Below are 20,500 nucleotides of genomic sequence, written 5' to 3'. Positions count from 1 at the left end.
AAGAGGCTATGTGGGAAGCAGCCCGGAGAATGCAGTAATGGCGACGATTAAAAAAGTAGCAAATGGCTCCTATTTGTAGGGTCTCTGGATTGGACACTGGAGTAGTGGGCAGGCCAGGTATCAGTGGCCTATGCCTCAAGCAGGGGATAAAAGTCAGTACAAAGATCCCAGAAAAGGAGCTAGAATTTAAATAGGATACCAGAGAACCACCGATGACAAAGAGTCTCCAGGGAGAGATGCCCGAGGGCAGTGTTTCTCAACCAGTGGTATGAGTACCCCCATGAGTACTCGAGAGAAGTCTGAAGGGTACATCCCCACAACTGAAATTTGGAGAAAACTGAATTTCTGTTTTAAGTTTTATAGCGCTTTATTATTTTTGTACCTTTTACATCCAAAAATTTCATCATCTGCCCAGCTATGATTAAGTTGTTTAAACAAATGTGTTGCAATGGTCGAAAAAATGTTTGTATGTCTGAAAACTGTAGGTAGTGGGGGTACTTTTTTTTTTTTTAAAAAAGGGGCACTTTATAAAAAAAAAAGGTTGAGAAACACTGCCTTAGAGGCTCTGTTCAATACCAAGGCAGGCATGGACTTGAACAAGCCCAGAAGAGGCTGAATCCAGAGATAGGGTTAAAGACATTAACAAGGGCACAAAGACAAGTGTTATTGGCTCTTTTAACCTGGAAATGGTTCATCCATCCTTAACTTAATGATTCAGCCACAGGGCTAAGACCTGCCTAAAGAAGGCAACAGGTGTGTGTGTGAGAGAGAGAGAGAGAGAAGGTTTGCATACAACCTATAAGAGGAAAATGACCATCACTTCATTATTGATCAGCCTTGATATTTACAATGTCATCAGATTTTTTTGCTACTCTTTTCTGTATGTATCTATTCAGCCTGCAGCAGTGAACCTCTGGGCTTGGGTCAACAGACTTGGGCTCTCAAGGTTTGTGCTAGTACATTAAAAATAGGCATTGCAACTCAGGTTAGCTGGAGGGGAGGGCGGAGCTTCAGAGCTAGCTGCAACATCTGCTCAGCTGTTCTTAGCCCATTATCATAAGCCTGAGTGTGTTGACCCAGGATGGCAGACTCTCAGCTGCAGGCCTCTGCTTGCTGTGTAGACACATTCTTTGTGAATTGGTTGTTTTCTTTGGTTACCTCTTATCCCCTTTCTCTCAACATCCTTCCACTTAACTCTTCCCTCTGTCTGCTACCTTGATTCTATCCTGTTTTCCCCCTCAGTATCTCTTCTTTTCTGGCTGCAATGATGCTTAGCTTTACCGATGAGCTTAATCTTGAGAATATTTATGTTGTTTGTCCATGCAGATAATAAGGGACTTGGAGACCTAGAGCAGGTGCTAAGGGGCATACATGCTGAGATCAGCCAGAATATACTTGTACTCTAGGCTATTTCAAGGTGTGTTCCCTGAGCTGCCTTCAGATAATGGAGAAACAATTATATCTCTTTCTGCAGCTGTGAAAGACACACTTATTTCTAATGATGAAGGCACTCATGAGGATAATGTGATATAAAGACTGTTCACTCAGATACGTATGCCACACCTATTAGGAAATGGAATAACAGACTCTGTAATACATACCAGAAGATAGACTATTCCTTGAGAGTTGGATTACACTGCTCTAGCACAAGTCTGCAGTTAAGGTGCTGCAGATCTGCACAGTGTCTGGAAAGCACAATGCTTCTCCATGCCCTTTCTGTAAATAAGAAGTAGCCACTGTTTAGGAGACTCTCTTCCACCTAGTCAGTTCTGTCCTCTGGTGCTCTTTTGGAAAAAGGCTTCTTCCTCATGGAAAGAGGTTTACCAGTGTCGGAAAAAACCCTCTGTTCTTTCAGGTTTTTTTTCGAAAGAACGCGATTGCAGTGTGGAAATAAGTGACGTTTTTTCAGAACAAGAGCAGTTTTTCTGAAAAAACTGCAGTGTATACAAACCCAAAGAATCAGAATTTTCACAACAAAGCAGAGACTAAAAAACAAGGCAGAGACTAAAAGTGTCTGGGCTGCCAGACACTCTATGTACTTGAGTTTTTGCAGGTATAGCAACTCGCAACTCCTATTGGCCACGGTTTGCCATTCACAGCCAATGGAAGCTTCAGGAATGGGTCACCACTTCCCATAGCTCCCATTGCCTAGAGCTTAAAGTGGCTGTACCTGCAGACATGGAGGTAAATAAAGCATCTGGCATGGATTAATCCTGGCAAACTGCATTTGGCCTGTACTTGTTGCTCACCCCTGTACTAATAGCTTCATTTTGATCTCTTGATTTGCTATAGTATAAATCAGGAATAACTGAGTAGAGTAGTAACTTTGAGGTTATATCTGTATAAGTGATTCCAATCCCAGAAAGAGAACTGGTTTTGGTAAAGGCCCAAGTGAAAATGTCATTTAGAAATGAAACTGTTTGGTAATCTTAACTTAAGTTCTTGTTAATAAGAAAACACTGAAAGACAGCACCCTTGCATGCTTTTAATGCGAGCCTGTATCAATTTGACCTCAGACTTAATTTGTTTGACATGAAATCATAGTCCTACTATAAGCAGAATTTCAGTTAAAATGGTTATGGGCAAAGCCTGGAAGTAGTATTTAAAAGTGTTTCATTGCTTGTCCTTCAAAATATTACCAAACGGTCTTCCACACAGCCCTTCTCTATATTTGTCATCATGCCAAGTGTTCGTGGCCTTGATGGGCAAACCTCAATTTTCTATTCTACTGTGCTTGCCTCAGTGGTCCAACTGTTCCAGTGTGAACAAATGATCAACCAATTCAGTCCTCTAGAACTGAGACATTTTCTTCCACCACTTTCTTTATTCCCAATAAACACTTCTAAACGCCTAATTTCTCCCCAAAATGTGATAGCAAATGCTTCCATATATTTGCACACTGTAGGAAACTTTGAAATGCAAGGACAATCTTTATTTTGTATCTTACACTTCACTGAACACATTGCTGGTATTTATCAAATTAAATACTTCTGAACTTGTCTAGTAATTGTTATAAACCCAGCTTTCTGTTTTCCTGGTTGTAGCAGATAAATCAATTATAGGGTCAACCTCCATGTGAACGCTCCTTTATTATTTACTGTTTTCTGGGCATGAATAGGAGCCCTAGTCAGAGACCATGACCTCATTGTGCTAAGTGCATACAAAGACAGAACAGAAATACAATGCGTACCCCAAAGAGTTTACAATCTAACTGTAAGGTAAGAGATAAGAAGTGGATACAGATGGGCGAGGAAGTAAAATTCCCCATGCCCGGAGTGCAGTCAAACCCTAGTTTCTAAAGTCTCCAAGCCTTAGGTGAAACAGATCTCTTCATCCAGCCACTGTTAAGAAGCCAGAGCTATTTGTTGCCACTTTTAGTTCTCTCTTTACTCCAGCAGAGAAGAGGAAGTGGAACTGCCACTCTAGAAATAAATAAAGCAATTAAATGTTTGTTTTTCGCCTGACTGAAATATAGCAGGTATTTTAAAAATGATTTAAACCAGCAGGCATCTTAGCATAATAATTCATCATACTGGATGCAGGGCATACTGGTTGTTTGCTGACACTTTCAACAAGTGTCAGTTATTAGAATGGAATACTGCCCTTACATTCAACACTGAATTATTAAGTCAGCTAGCAATGACTAGGAGAAATACTGCATATGTTCAATTTTTACTTATTCCCATCTGAATTCCTGTGGCTGGTCATTATTCAGCTCACTATGAAACTTCAACATAAAAATTAAAACCTTGTTATTAAAGTGCATCAGCACAAAACTGCAGAACAAAGACTTATTTTCTTGGAGATAGCCAGCATCCTTTCCTTCTCTTGCAACCTCTTCAGTGACCTTAGTTATTTTCACTCTGTGAATATTTTTTCCATTCTTGAAATATAACACTTCAGTTTTTTTTCACTAGGACTTCTTGTACCACCACAACAGACTAGAACAATAGCCACCATCCAAGACGAGCTGTTAGTGGCACTGATCATATATACTAAGGTAGTAGTGTATAATGGCATTGATCCTATACACTAAGGCCATGTCTATACTACAAGATAAGGTTGAATATATTAAGGTTGATTTTTTTAGCACCTGATTTTGTAAACTCGAAGGTGCGTGTCCCCACTATGTGCAATAATTCAACATAGTTCAAAGTAGTGAGTTCCTATTATGGTGGCTACCCATCAACTTTGCGAGTGATGCATTGTGTGTAGCTATCCCACAGCACCTTCACCCATTTGCATTCAGAGTTATGCTCACAATTCATGCTGGGACAAAAACTGTGCAGTGAATTGTTCTGGATGCATGTTATCAGCAGCCCATAATGCACTCATTTGCTCATTCCATCTGCAATGGCAAACACTCTATTCACACCCTTTTTTTTCTCTTGTTGGTTATTCACTTGGATGCCTGTCAAGGCTGATTCCCCACTCTGGAATGATGAATGCATAAGTGGGGGCCTGCAAAAGTATCCCAAAACCTTATCTTTCCAGGCTCTGGTATAAAGCTTCCCCCCAAAATCTTAAAAACCTAGATTTTGGGGATAAAAATATGCTGCCACCATCCAAATAATGGTAAGAAAACTAGGGAAGAGATCACTTGGGAAATCTCAGCCCTAAAGTAAAACCAGGACACAAAAATTAACCAATACCAGGTTATAAAGAAACTTTTATCATCACCACAATACTCCTGTTACAAGCATAATGAAAAGTTACCAATTAATATATGTATAGGGGGCTCCCAGTGGCCAAAAACCTAGTTACAAAGGAGAGGAAACCCCATTTCTAAATGCACAGACATCAGATTCCCATTCCCAAACCATAAAACAATAAAACCTAATGGATTTATCTAAACTTTGCCCTACTTACAGATGGTGAAGAGTCTTTTCATGGATAGAGGCATGTTGTCTGTCTCCCTCAGTATCTGGAGAGTCTACTGCCCAGAGACAAAGGAAAGAAAAACCAAAAATTCCTTTGTCCCAGTTTGAAATTCCTACTTGAATTTCTATTGGCTGATTGCTATCTGGCTAGGTATCGTTAATCCCCTAGGGTATGTCTACACTACCACCCTAGTTTGAACTAGGGTGGTAATGTAGGCAAGCGGAGTTGCAAATGAAGCCCGGGATTTGAATTTCCCGGGCTTCATTTGCATAAAGCCGGGCGCCGCCATTTTTAAATGTCTGCTAGTGTGGACTCCGTGCCGCGCGCCTACACGCGGCACGGACTAGGTAGTTCGGACTAGGCGTTTCACGAGGAGTAACGGTAGTTCGGACTAGGAAGCCTAGTCCGAACTACCTAGTCCGTGCCATGTGTAGCCGCGCGGCACGGAGTCCGCACTAGCGGACATTTAAAAATGGCAGCGCCCGGCTTTATGCAAATGAAGCCCGGGAAATTCAAATCCCGCACTTCATTTGTAACTCCGCTTGCCTACATTACCAACCTAGTTCGAACTAGGGTGGTAGTGTAGACATACCCTTAGTCCCCAGGCTGCTGGCCATCCCCCATGACCATGACAATGTCATAGCAGCATGAGCAGGAATCCCATTGTGGATTTTTTATGATGCTAACATTGGTGCACCTAATGCTGCAGTATGTCCAGAGCATAACCAGGGTCCGCTGGAATGAGGAAGAATCTGGATATACTGTTCTGCAAAGCACTTGAATTGAGTGAATTGCAAATTCTACTAGCATTCAATCCTCTGAGCACAATGGAATGATGTTTCTGGTGCCATGAGACAAGTACGGTATAGAAAGATCAACAGTGATTACAAAACTTTTGTATGTGTAAGGCTATTTTCATGGAACTTTGTAAATTGCTTTCCCTTGACTTGAAGTGAAGAATACCAGAATAAGACCTGCTCAAGGCTGCCTGAGTAGTGCGTTGGGAGGAAGCCATGAACTGGCTAGGGAGCATGGTTGGGACCCCCCAATAATTCATGCAGCTGCTCATAGATGCAGCATGTTTGTGGCAATGGTCCATCAGATTGTTCATTTGACACTCTTGTCTTTTTATATGTCTGCCTGAGATCATTTATTTCATGTGGGCATCCCTGGCACATCCTTTCTCCGCCTCGCCCCTTACAATATTAGCATAGATATCTGCAAAAAGAGATTCCTCTCCCCATCTAGCAACAAGATCCTGGATCTCCAGCATGCTCCATGGTGGTGCTCATCTGCAACCCTTGGAACTCATGGAGCACATGATCAGGTTTGCTGCTCAAGTGTGCTTGCCATGCTAGCCATGCAGGAAATGAAATTCAAATGTAAATGTTCTGGGACTTTTCCTGGAGACAAATAGAATTAGAATTCATGCCAGATAAGCACTGTGGAGTAATGTCAGACACCTCCTTGAGGCCAAGAACGTTGAGTTTCACAGTACTGCATCTACACTACTGTAAAGTCGACCATGCAAGGTTGAAACTGTCATCACTCCTTGTGAAAGCAGTAGTACATAAATTGACTTTAATAGCCCTTAAAGTCGACAGATTGGACTCATTGTTTGGAAAATTCACCTAATGCAGCTAAGTTCGAACTATACTCCTAGGCTACATCTAGACTACATCCCTTTTTTGTCAAACACCCAGGATGAAACTCACCACAGAAAGAGTTAAGATGCCATGCAGTAACTTCATCCAGAAAGTCAGGATGAGCAATGCTGGAATTAAAGCTCTCTCTTTAGTGGGAGATTTGGACCTCTGAGTTTCTTACCATTACAGAGCAGCAACACAAAGGGTACGTCTAGACTACATGGCTCCATCAACGGAGCCATGTAGATTTGTTTGTTTGGCAAGGGAAATGAAGCCGCGATTGAAATAATCGCGGCTTCATTTAAATGTAAAGGGCTGCCCAGCTCTGCCGATCAGCTGTTTGTCGGCAGATCGGAGCAGTCTGGACACTCCCTTGCTGACATGAAAGCCCTTTATCAACCTCTCCAGTAAACCTCATCCTATGAGGCATAACGGGGAGGTCGATAAAGGGCTTTCAGGTCGGCGTGGGAGCATCCAGACTAGCACGCTGAGCCGACATACAGCTGATCAGCTGTTTGTTGGCTCAGCGCAGCAGTCATTTAAATTTGAATGAAGCCGCGATTATTTAAATCGCGGCTTCGTTTCCCTTTGCCGATCAGCCTAATCTACATGGCTCCATCAATGGAGCCATGTAGCTTAGATGCACCCAAAGAGAGGGCTATCAGACATTACTTTTTCTAGACTAAAAGCTCTAAGGAAATGTTCAGTCTAGAAGTTTCCCAGGTGTAAATGGCAGGGTCTAAAGAAGAAAAATGGGCACTGTAACTCTTAGAATTCCTTAATGCCACCTGGTAAAGGATTCATTGTTCTAAAAAGCGCTTCCTAACAGGCTTGACAAACTCACTACACCTAGCACACTTTTATAGTATTTATTCAAAAAGTATCTTGTACGGTATTAAATAAAAGCCAGGGCCATGCTGTTAGTTGGTATAATTGTGAAATTAAGGCAAGCTAGCACTAGTGATTAGAGAACAAACACTCTGCATTTCAAAGGTTTACTGGACTTTAACAGGATGTGCCAGGAGAAGACCCAATTATCCATTTCAGTGAGGAACAACCTTGGTGGAGAGGGAAGTTTTTTAATGGTTTGGATACTGACTGAAAACCAGCAAGCTCTGAAAAAAGACATAAAAGGGTGAGAAATGGTTGTAGAGAAGGACTGTAGCCTAATGGTTTTAGTCTCTAAAAGGGCAGTGGAGACCCTATGAGGTTTCTACAAAACTGTATCTGTGCCGTTTGTTACCATTGCTCTCAAAGGAAACAGGACTTGTGTATAATTTGAACATAAACTACCTTAAGAAAATACTGGGACTCCACACTTCCAAATGGGAAACTGATTAACCCCACAACTGAAAACACACTTTTGCTCAACAAAGGGCAGTATCATTTAAATATTTGCCTTTAAACCCTTTTTCTCAAACTTCTGATGCTTTTCATATATGTTAAAATATACCAGATCAAGGAAATACAAATCCAAAATGGAGAAAAATGCACAACATATCAACCCCTCTATATTGAGTCAGCCTTCACAATGACTCTTTCCAAATTAGAGGGCCCTTAAAAATAATGACCTACAGAAATCCAACATCTCCCCCATGTATGCATAATGAAATGTCCCTTCCTTATTATTTATATTTCAGCAGCACCTAGAAAATACAAATGTTTAAGGCACTGTACATACACTAGCAAGATATATTCCTGGCCAAAGGGTATGTCTACACAGCAAAGTTATTTCGAAATAACTTTACTAGCGTCTACACAGCCAAACCGGTATTTCAAAATTAATTCAAAATAGCGGAGCGCTTATTTCGAATTTGGTAAACCTCATTCCATGAGGAATAACGCCAAATTCGAAATAGCTATTTTGAAATAAGTGCTGTGTAGACACTTATTTCAAAATAGGGGGCCTGCTGCCTTCCCAGGGTGCCCTGGTGGCCACTCCAGCCTCAACCAAGAACACTCCTCTCCATCCCCCCCTCCCCAGAGCCCTTAAATGGGCAGACTCTGGCCACTGTGCCTGTGCCAGCTCCAAGCCTGCCAGCCCAGAGCCTGCAGTCACTGCCCCTGACCCAGTGGCCCCCAAAACGTGAGTCAGCAAGCCACTGGCAGCCAGCTCTCCACCGCTCCCCAGAAGCAGTCTGCCAGCTCCCAGGAGCCTGCCAGGGCTCGGAGAAGGCAGGCACCTTCCTTTTCTAGGGTGGAGATCATGGACCTTATTCAGGTTTGGGGCGATGCCCCCAACATCCCTGATCTCTGCACTAGATGGAGAAACGCAGCCGTCTATGGCAGGATAGCTGCCAGCCTGTCCATCAAAGGCCACATGCGAACCCAGGAGCAGGTTTGCATGACAATCAAGTTGGTCTGGTGAGACCCCAAACCCTGAGCCCAGAGATTTCCCTCCCCCTTCTTCCCCCTTCCAGCTCCCTCCTCCCAGGTTTCCCCCTCTCTTCTCCTCTCTCCCGCCTCCTTTCCCCAGTCTCACCAGAATTTCACCCCCTCCCCCAGTTTTGTTAAAGAGAGTTTGTGTTCATGAAAATACATGTATTTTATTTGACATCAGGAAGGGGGGCTAGGAAGGGGTAAGTGGAAGGACATGAGTGAGGAATGAGGCACAAGCCCCTATTAGGGCAGACCAGGGAGGCTTTTAGTGCTCCTCATGATGGAAGCTCTCCCACAGGGCCACCTGGATACTGACAGGCCCCGATGGATCTCCTGGATGACAGCCTGCAGAACGTGCAGCCAGGCTCGCAGCAATGCATCCATGAGAAGCACCAGAGTGCCCAGGGGCAGCTCTGGCTCCATTTTGCAGAGTACTGTTGTGTTCCGAGTGATGGCAACCAGAGCACGCAGAGAAAAAATGCTTTGCTGTCCCTCATCGAAGTAGCCAAGCAAGCAGGGAAAACTGGGAACCATCTGTCCAGGTGGGATCCCTTTAAGCACAGGCCTCAGATAGCCTCAGGCAGCAGCCATCCAAAGTAACTCCTGACCTGATACCCTAACTGATCTGGTTCTGGCCGGCCTTAAATGCAATTCAGTGTCCACTCAGTATGGACGCGCTATTTCAAAATAGCAAAACGCTATTTCAAAATGTATTTTGTGTATAGACAGGTTATTTTGAAATAAGCTGTTCTGAAATAACTATTTCAAAATAACACTGAAGTGTAGACGTACCCAAAGAGCTTATAATGAAATAGACCAAATTAGTTGAAGGAAGGAGAAAGAAGAGCACAGGCAGGTGGACAGACTTGCATACACACACACTGCAGGTCAGTGACTGACCTAGGTCTCCTGAGACATATATACTCAGTGCCTAAGCCATTGAAACAAGGTGCCTTGCATTGAGCCCAGGAAAATACAGGGAGACCTATGGTCTCTCAAGTAAACAGGTTCCATGTATGTATTTTTCAATGTATGTATGCAGAGACTAGCATGTGGGGCAGGGGCAGATTAACTAGCATGTGGGGCCAGGACTATTAAGATTTTGTTGGACCTAGTGTACAAGTCTTTTTCCTAATTTTAAATAAAATGATTATTGTAATGGCATGGAGGCTATTAATGCTATACTAAGCTTGTTGTGGGTATAGGAGATGATTCTGACTGGGGTCAGAGGGTTAGGGGGCAGCAGAGGGTTAGGGAGAAGGAGGGAGTACAAGGTGCAAGCCCCGGGCACTTACCATGGGGCACAGGCAGGTTGTCTGCATGCAGTGGTCCTATGCTGCCCTATGAAGTGGCTGGCTGTTGGCACGTCTCTGCACTCCCCTTAGGGAAGGGGGACAGTATGTCTACATATGCTGCCCATGCCCGCAAGCAAGCACTGCTCTTGGCCAATGGGAGCTACAAGGATGTTGCTGGGGGTACAGGCAGCATGTTGGGCTGCATAGACATGCCATCAGCTGGTTGCTTCTGGGAGGCACGGGGCCACAGCATGCATGCAGCTGACCCTATACTGAGGTTCTTTTTATTTGCCATTACATTTTTGAAACATAAAGATACAGTGTTTGGGTTCAAGCTCCCCCAGTCCCTCCAAGCATAAGGGCTTATAATCAATGGGAGTTCAGGGCCTAAATACCTTTGAGGTTATGGACCTTTTAAAAAAAAGGAAAGGAAAGCAGAGCTTCTTACGGAATGACTCCAAGAGCAATGTCAAAAAGTGGAAAACCAACAACAAAAAGCCTACACCAAAGATTCCAAGGCTCATGACAAAATCATGAAAATTGGAAACAGTGAATTCTTCAGCCTGGATAATCCACTTTGTGCCACTTGTAGGTAGAAATGAATGCTGGTGAATTCCCCCCTCCTCAGGGGAACTCTTAGCTAGTAGAATCTCCTGATTCTATCTCTGATCTATAGAGAGGGAGGTGAGAGAGCTGTGCTTGAAAAAGTGACTTGTTCACATGCAGCAGAGGCTGGTATTAGGATCCTTTGAAAACTTGGCCCCAAAATAACAAATCTATTAGAGGAAAATAACTGAAAATAATTTTCGACTTTCAGTAATTTCCTGAGGGACTGTCAGTTTTCACATGCAACCGTTCTCTGCGCTGATTAAGTTGTTGGAAGAAACTTTGGTAGAGAAATACAACCCCTGAACTTTGTTCATTGTATGTCAGGATAAAAAATGAAACAAAAATTCTCCTCACCAGAAAGAATTGATATAATAACTCCCAGTGCTTTATGCTTAAAGCTTAACACTGTTATCTCAGAGGGTAATCAATATGTGAACCAAGGGCCTATAAAACATAAAGTATGTACTGCTAAGATCATTCATGAAACTGCTTTTGCACATCCTTACATTGGTGAGATAGAAAGCCAGTTATCAGGGTTGTTTTTTTTTAAAAAAAAATCCTTGATTCCAGACAAATAATAATAAATATCCAATATATGAGCTGCAAGACAAAATGAATGGATGATAGCTGATTTCAGACCTCAGATCAGACAGTGTTTAAGATTAGTAAGTGCAACAGTGCCCTCTATATCTCAATTCAAGCACATCTAACAACTTATTTCTAAAACTGTGGTGAACCTTAAATAAAAATGTTCATACAGGTTGGCAAAGTTTTTATGCATTATCTACTCACAACACACACAAAAGATAAATTGGGGTTCATAAAAATAGTTGTCTGCTTCAATTACAGTATATTTTATAATTTGAATCTTCATATTTTAACAAATCACAACATTTACAATTAGATTTGAGAGTCATCCCTATTTTTTTTTCAAATAAGGCAACTGTCTTGATCTCATTGGGAGATCGCTTGAGTTAGAATTGAGTAAAAGGCATGAAAGGCTCTGGATTTAACCCTATAATATATCTGAGAATACCGATAACATCATCAATCTTGCATAGGATTTCCATTTCTTTCTAATTTTGGCACAACAGTCCAATACATCTTTGTATATGTTGATTAGAAGACAGAACAGACTGCTAACAACAGATGTTAAGCATCATCGAGAGTAGGATGATCATGGAACTTTAAACCTGTCTCTCTGCACCTGTCTTCACCTTCAGGCAATGGAAGGTCCTTCAAGCAGAACAGCTGCAATGGTAATTGACATTCCTCAGAGTATAATCTGCACTGTTCAACAGCTGTGTCTCCTTAATTCTCTACCCTGAAGTAACTTTTACACCACTTTACTTTGAGAATAACCATTTTTGGTCTGCACTCGCACAGTCTCCAATTTATAAATCACTCTCAGCTATACGGGTTGAATGCGGTGGCCAGCCTTCCTTGAATTACATGGCAGTGCAACACCAGTAAATTCCCAGTGCCAGATTTTTCCCAGAAATGTGCCCTCTATTTATGGCAAGGAACACATCTTACTAGCACGTGTTATAGAAAAGCACGTGTACAAATCCTGTTATTTCAACTGGAGTGTCTCAGAAACTTCAAACCACGCGTACTAGTTTAGAGAAAACAAGTGTATTAACTACAAAAATATGTAATTACTCATCATTTAAGTAAAGAGGCATAGAACTCAGAATTAAGTAATAAAAAGGTAAAAAGTAGCTAGTAAACTAAGTAAAAGCAAAAAGGTCTCTCACCATCTGCTTCAGAAGTCTTAGGCCTAGTCTACATTACTTCACTCTTCTCCCAATCCCTCCCTCTGCCCCCATCAGTCTAAACAAAGCACCGTCAGCCATGTGAATAGCATAGCTGAAGTTCATATACTTATCATGGTGACTTCTGTGTATTAAGTTCAATGGAGGCTGCTCTCCCATTCACTCTGCCTACTTTTCTCACCCTGCTGAAGTACTGGAATCACCGTGAGAGCAATTGGAAGTCAGTTTATTGCATCTAAGCAGGAGAGATGTATTGAGCACCTGTGGATTGATCAATGCACCTTTGATCCACTGTGTAGTGAAGATAAGCCCTTTCTAGTGAATTCTCTTCAGACAGGATCCTTTCCTTATTCCAAAGTTGTTTCTTTGTTTCTCAAGTGCAGCTGTGGGTAGAGAGAAAGGGAGGAATATCTTTGAGCATCTGTTCCTTCCCCATTATTATTCTTTTTCCTCTTCTTTGAGGATCATATCCAGCTGGGATCAGGAGAAAAAAAGCCTGTAGGGACAGGAACCTCCACCTGCGTTTTTGCAAAGATATACAAAGAATATTTTTCTTGCTCTCACCCTTTTTCCTGACAAAGAATGGCTACTGAACCAAGGAATGGTCTATTTAATTTAATTAATACCTCAATAAGGCACCAATTTGTCTTTTATCTCTGTAGAACTGGTTTGTGGCTGCTTCTCCAGATTTGGTATATTTCTGAATAACATCATACAGTAGAATCTTGTAACTTTACATATAATGTTGCCACACGTATTTTATCAGGACAATAATGATCAGCAAATCATGAGATTTCAGATGTTACCTTACGAGATATAGTGTGCACAATATTTACCATAATCTACAGTTAAAGGATATAACACCCTCCACACATACATACCCATCCAATGTAGAAGCAATTGCATTGGTGCAAAAATGTCATATTTATCTAGTTTTTTCCAAAATAGAATGAAATAAATTATACTGGTTTAAGACACCTTTCCACCACTGTAAGTGCACATTAGAAGTTATAACAATTTAACCATATCAGGAGAAAAATAAAAAAAATATATTGTCAGTTCAGAAACTATATTTAATCCAGACCTTAATATCCCTCCCAACAATTTCTCATTTTTATGCCTTACTGATTTGTCCATTTAATAATTGGCATGTTCTTTATTTTATATGCCAAGTGCAAGGAAGCACCAGTAACCAGGAAGCTGATGTCCTGGAATAAACTTACTGTGATTATAACCCTTTGTTCTAAATGGGAGCCTGATCTTTCAAGTTTTTGAGCATCATAATTTCCTAGTGAAGTTGGTGAGAACTCAGCAGTTCTATTGATAGGGCCTTTATTAAAGTCCATTTGTAGATTAACTTTTGAATGATCAGGATCACTACCTGATTTCACTAGCCTGTTCAGTACACGAGTATTTGATTCTTTCTCTTTTGCGGTAACCTCTTTGAAATATATTCTTTGAATCTCATTGTATTGATTTCAGATCACTTCTCCTGCTTATATGCTTTTAATCTGTCCTTCAGAGTCTTTGCTATCCTTCAGTTAAATACTGTCTGATTCTATTCAGTGCTCTTTTCCATTGCATCTTTAGTGCTCTTTTGTAGATAATCTTTGGGCAGGTGTCAGTAGGTAGTGCTGTTGTACATAGTTTTTTACTATTTTTTCTCTTAATATGGAAAAAAAATCATTCTTTAATAGACATTGTCTATAGTGATGTAGATTATGCCAAGTTTTTATTCAGCAAGCTGTTCAAGGAGTACGTGAAAAAGTATTTGCAATTACTGCTACTTAAATAAGTTGATGAACATCTTCTTTCTCCTCAGATCTTCATCAAGGAGGGGAAATGTAAGGCAGAAATGCAAATGTATAATATCTGGATGATGTGAATTGGACCATGGGAACCTCTATGTAGTTTTTGGGGCTGATAATCTTTTAAATGTTAAGGTTAATTTGTTTTGTTTGAACCTGTAAACTTAAAGATGAGGAAATTTTGCAAGCTTACAAAATGGAGCCTAAAACTCCATTTTGTACTTAAACATTCTCTCTAATGTCATCCATTTAAGATCTACATTCTGACACGTCCACAGGTGACTGTTAGATTTTAAAAACTCGCTCACCTGTTGGGTATGATTTGCATAGGTTATGAATATGCATGAGCATTCCAAAACCAACCTATCAGTTTGTACCACGCTCAAGGTGCATCTTTTGGCAGCCAATCGGTTTAAATCATTGCAGTCTATGCATATTTATGAGGCCAGGTTATAAAAGGTCTGACCGAACAATGGTTCATTCTGGTCCTCGAGCTTATCCTGAGATCAGGGCGTCGTTCGCGTCGGGTGTAGGTTTAGGCAATAGACTAGGAGTGAATGTCAGTATGAAAACGGTCCTGTAAAGGTCTTGTCTTTAGAGAATTGGACGGAAGGTCCTCTTCTCTCTTTTAGGTTAGGCTAGTTAGTTTAGTAATTAGGTAAGTTAGTTCACGTCGTTGTGTTTGTTCGTCAGGCTGCTTCGGGTAAAAGCTTATCGGCCATCGTCGAGTCTGTACGTCGGGCGCGTTGCGTTTTAGCTTAGGGTTTTATTTTAGGTTAAGGTTAGAATAGGTAGAGACAGAGTCTAGCTTCCATCGCCGGTTCCAAAGGCGCCGAAGAGCCTGAAGAATCGCTCTTCACGGAATGTGAAGTCCGCAATTCTACCGAGCTCTTCGTGGGACTCCTGGCTGTTCCTCTCTTGAGGTCTGGAAGGATCGACGGATTGAGGTCGCCAGCTTCGACCCTGAGACAGCCGACAAGGGACGCCTGGTCGTTCCTCTCCTGAGGCTTTCAAATAGCCAAGGGATTGAAGGTCGCCAGCATCACCTCAATCGTCCTCCCATCGCCGTAGACTCTGTAAGTAGGAATAGGGACCTGGAGGGACTTCCCCTTCTTGTCCGTGTAATGTAATAGGGCACTGTCCCCTTATTTGTTAACTAGAGGTATATCATTTTTATAAATTATACTGTTTGTTAAATTTAATTTGCTTAATATAGTCTTGTGGTTGTCACTGAAAACCCAAGTCTTAAGTTTTATTTCACGCACCATCTCAATCTAAGCGTTGACACTGCCGGTGATCAGATACGGAATAAGAGTCCCAACCTGAAGTACCATTCCTAAGCGGATGAGTTTGGGTTATTTAATAACTCTCTGGGAAGCGTCTTTAAACACCTTTGACCTTCCTAATTCTGTTCGATAAACAGGTAACACTCTTTTGTAGATAATCTTTGGGTAGGTGTCAGTAGGTAGTGCTGTTGTACATAGTTTTCTACTATTTTTTCTCTTAATATGCAAAAAAAAAAATCATTCTTTAATAGACATTGTCTATAGTGATGTAGATTATGTCAAGTTTTTATTCAGCAAGCTGTTCAAGAACATGAGAACTTGCTGTCTGCCTTGCTTTTTATTTTATTGAGGCAAGATTGCTTCTTTGGAATCAGGCATTGGTGTTGGACTCAGAATTTTGAAAGAAGGGATTGCTTGCATCCTGTTTGACCATCTCTGTTCTAGAATTGGTATATAAGTGGAAATATAGGTTGGACATCACTGATCTTAGCACACAAGACCTGAGTGATCCTAAACAAGGGAGTTTCCTGGACCAGGGGAGATTAGGCCTCAGGAGCTCCTGGAGCTCCCTCCTTGCCTTGGCCCTAACCAGTGGGTTGTTCCCAGCCTGCCTGCTGAGCCCTGATTCCCCCAGCATGCTGATGAGGCTCCTTTGGGGGTCAACAGCTACACTCCTGCTGGTGGGGCTCCATGCCTCCAGCTGGCCAGGCTCCCTGGATCCAGGCCACTGGCCCTGTGGGCTGCCAGCTGCTGGCAATCTCTGTGGCTGGGGTGCTCTGGTCCAACAACATCTGTGGTCCTTCTGGACCATAGATGTTGCCAGACAACAGAGTCCTGGACCACAGAGGTTAAACCTGTAAAGCGATTAAGTGACTGCAGTATGTTAAGGACATATCCAATGTCATACGAAGGTCAACTGGATTTGGTGCATGCTGCAGGCATTGTCTGTTTAAGAAAATATATAATTTGTGGCTTACACTTGCATTATGTAGGTGAAATATGCCAGAAATGGTCTTGGAAAAGGTCAGCTGCAGAAACTACCACTTACTGCCGTAAGTGTCATATCATCACTCAGGACCTTGTCAATTTCTTAGAAGAACTGACCTTGATAGCTATATCAGGCATTGTTGTCATCGATTAACTTGTGCAAGAGTGTTGCTGGCAAGTCGTCAATGCACACATTGAGCAGCATTGGTGACAAAACCTGGAGGAAGAGCATTAATTTGACACTTCCGGGAACCACAACAGTCACCTATTTTGAAGGAACAGCTTTACTACTTCAACCACCCAAAGCAGGGCAACTTGGGAGTTTGCAAAGAAAGTATTTGTACAAACCCTGTCATAAGTGGTTGTCAAGTCCAGGAAGACAGTTTTAGATTTTGTTCAAAAGTTTCAGAGGGGTAGCTGAGTTAGTCTGTAACATGAAAAACCTAAACAACAAATAGTTTAGTAGCACTTTAAAGACTAACAAAACATGTAGATGGTATCAAGCTTATGATACCATCTACATGTTTCGTTAGTCTTTAAAATGCTGCTAAGCTATTTGTTGTTTTTAAGATTTTGTTGAAAGCCATTTTTTATAAAAGTGATCAAGGGAAGACTTGACCTCAGATGTTATGTCTTTTCCTAGATTGCCCACATTGAATAATCATCTAAAACAAAAACAAAAGACCTTACATTCATGTTCTTTTAAGATTGCAAATTTGTGAAAAAGCAAGAAATACAAATGGTAAAGAAGGGTAGATTTAATGATAAAGGGCCACAAAGAAAATGAACTGTGGTGGCTCAGTATAAAGTGAGGATAGGAAGCAAAAGATTATGAGGAACCTGGAACACTTATATTCTTACCACAATTCAAAGGGAAAATGAGGGCATTTGATCAAGTGCAATATGACAAATTCATGTAGAATTATAGAATCATAGAGCTGGAAGATACCTCACGAAGGCCCAAAGCAGGACCATTCTCAACTAACTCATCCCAGCCAGGGCTTTGTCAAGCCAAAACTTTAAAATCTCTAGGGTAACCCAATCCAATACTTCACCACCCTCCTGGAGAAATAATTTTTCCTAATATGCAACCTAGGCCTCTCCCACTGTAACTTGAGGCCATTGCTCCTTGTTCTGCCATCTGTCACTGCTGAGAACAACCTCTCTCCATCCTCTTTGGAACCTCCCTTTGGGAAGTTGAAGTCTGCTATCAAATCCTTTCTCACTCTTCTGTTCTGCAGACTAAATAAGCCCAAATCTCTCAGCCTCTCCTCGTATGTCATGTGCTCCAGCCCCCTAATTATTTTGGTTGCCTCCACTGGACCCTCTCCAATGTGTCCACATTTTTTCTGTAGTGGGGACCCAGAATTCGATGCAATACTCCAGATGTGGCCTCACCAGTGCAGAATAAAGGAGAATAATCACTTCTCTAGATCTGCTAGCAATGCTCCTTCTAATGTAACCTAATATGCCATCTTGGCTACAAGGGGACACTGTTGACTCATATCCAACTTCTCATCCACTGTAATCCCCAAGTCCTTTTCCGCTCAACTGCTACCTAGCAAGTTGGTCCCCAGCCTATCACAATGCTTGGGATTCTTCCATCCCAAGTGTAGGACTCCACACTTATTCTTGTTGAACCTCATCAAATTTCTTTTGGCCCAATCCTCTAATCTGTCTAGGTCACTCTGGACCCTATCCCTGCCCTCCTTCATATCTGCCTCTCCCCTTAGTTTACTGTCATCCATAAACTTGCTGAGGGTACAATCCATCCCCTTGTCCAGGTCATTAAAAAAGATGTTGAACAAAACCAGCTCTAGAACTGATCCTTGGGGCACTCCGCTTGAAACCGACTGCCAACCTGACATCAAGCCATTAATCACTACCCATTGGGCCCGACAATCTAGCCAGCTTTTTATCCTCCTTACAGTCTGTTTATCCAATCCATACTCCCTTAGCTTGCTGGCAAGAATATTGTGGGAGACCATATCAAAAGCTTTGCTAAAGTCAAGGTATATCACTTCCACTGATTGGTCGGGCATGAATTGCCTTTGATTCATATTTTGGTGCATTCTTTCTTTACTCTTTTTTGTTGTCTGATTTGCACACACATACACATCCCATCTGTAGTGCTATAATTTTGCATCTTTCTTTCCATAATACCCCTAATCTCTCTGATTTTTGCTTCAACTATTTTCTCTTAATATTTTCTGAGTCCCAAACCAGTATCCGACCCACAAGAACACCTTTCTTTTTCTTTCATAACAATAGGTTTCTTTTAATTAAAGAGAACTAGATCAATATTGGTAGGTTGCAGGTTCTTGTTTTAACTTTTTTAATAAGTGAAGAAAAGGAAGGAAAGATACACCATCATGCTTGAAAATCTGGAGGAATTTTTTATATGTATTTTGCTGAACTATCATAAGCTGTTAGTGTAAATAAATAAATGGTACTGATGATGATAATAATAAACCCCCTTACCCATTTGACTGTAACTGTAGCGTGTGTTATCTAAACACTGCAACAGGAATATTGTGTTTGGAATATTTTTAGAACAGCTCCTGGGTTCGTTAATTTTTTATCTGCCAACAAAATGAAAGAGCAGTTTTGGAGTAATGTATTCAAGTGCCCTGCAGTGACTGAAGAAACTAGTGATGGTGAACAAATCACTTTTTAGGACAGAAGCTTCTGTATGCTCCCTACCAGATATCCAGGTTGTACTGCATTTATGTATTACCAGTAACTCTTTTTTCCCCGATGATAAAGAGTAAGTCACTGGTTTTAAATTGAATTTCTCTCAGAATATTTGCAGAAGGGTATATGTCTATTCACTAAGAACACAAATAAAAAATCCTCCAAAGACTGGGTCCCATTTTCATTTATTACAGGCAGTCCCCGAGTTACGCGGATCCGACTTATGTCAGATCCGCAGTTACGAACGGGGCCCTTCCTCTCCCTGGTCTCCAGCAGACCAGGGAGAGGAAGCAAAGCGGCGGAACACGCGGGCAGCGGACAGGGCTGTCCGCTGCCCACGTGCACCGCGGCTTGGCTCTGCTTTGCCCCCCCCGTCCCCCTGGTCTGCAGACCAGGGAGACGGGGGGGGGGCAAAGCAGAGCAAAGCAGAGCCAAGCCGCGGAGCGCACAGTCAGCGGACAGCCCAGACGCGTCTGGGCTGTCCGCTGGCCGCGTGCTCCGCGGCTTAGCTCTGCTTTGCCCCCCCGTCCCCCTGGTCTGCAGACCAGGGGGACGGGGAGCAAAGCAGAGCAAAGCCACGGAGCCCGAGGGCAGCAGGACAGCCATGGCGCGTCTGGGCTGTCCTGCTGCCCCCGTGCTCCACGGCTTTGCTCCGGACACCTGTCGTACAGCAGCTGGGGCGCTCTGGGCGCTACTGGACCAACCGGGCAGCACCCCAGCTGCTCTGCCCCAGGCGTCCTGATTCAGCCACTGCTGGTCAGTTTCAGCAGCGGCTGAATCAGGACGCCTGGGGCAGAGCAGCTTGGGTGCTGCTGGGTTGGTCCAGTAGCGCCGAGGAGCGGCGGCGCTACTGGACCAACCCAGCAGCACCCCAGCTGCTCTGCCCCAGGCGTCCCCAAGTCAGCCGCTGCTGAAACTGACCAGCGGCTGACTACAGGAAGCCGCTGCCCCGGGCTTCCTGGGATCAGCCGCTGATCAGTTTCAGCAGCAGCTGACTTGGGGATGCCTGGGGTTCTTAAGTTGAATCTGTATGTAAGTCAGAACTGGCGTCCAGATTCAGCCGCTGTTGAAACTGATCAGTTTCAGCAACGGCTGAATCTGGACGCCAGTTCCGACTTACATACAGATTCAACTTACGAA

General features: G+C 42.5%; 1 protein-coding gene across 7 annotated transcripts in view; it reads left to right on the top strand.

The window, feature by feature from the left end:
- LOC102444510 (glutamate decarboxylase 1-like) overlaps positions 1 to 20,500 on the top strand; it is a 104,863-nt gene that overhangs the window by 21,244 nt on the left and 63,119 nt on the right. The gene's annotated exons all lie outside the window — the stretch shown is intronic.

This window comes from Pelodiscus sinensis, chromosome 2, assembly GCF_049634645.1.
Source record: "Pelodiscus sinensis isolate JC-2024 chromosome 2, ASM4963464v1, whole genome shotgun sequence".
NCBI lineage: Eukaryota > Metazoa > Chordata > Testudines > Trionychidae > Pelodiscus > Pelodiscus sinensis.
The sequence above is the reverse complement of the archived record's forward strand: the minus strand, read 5'-3'. Positions and strand labels throughout refer to the sequence as shown.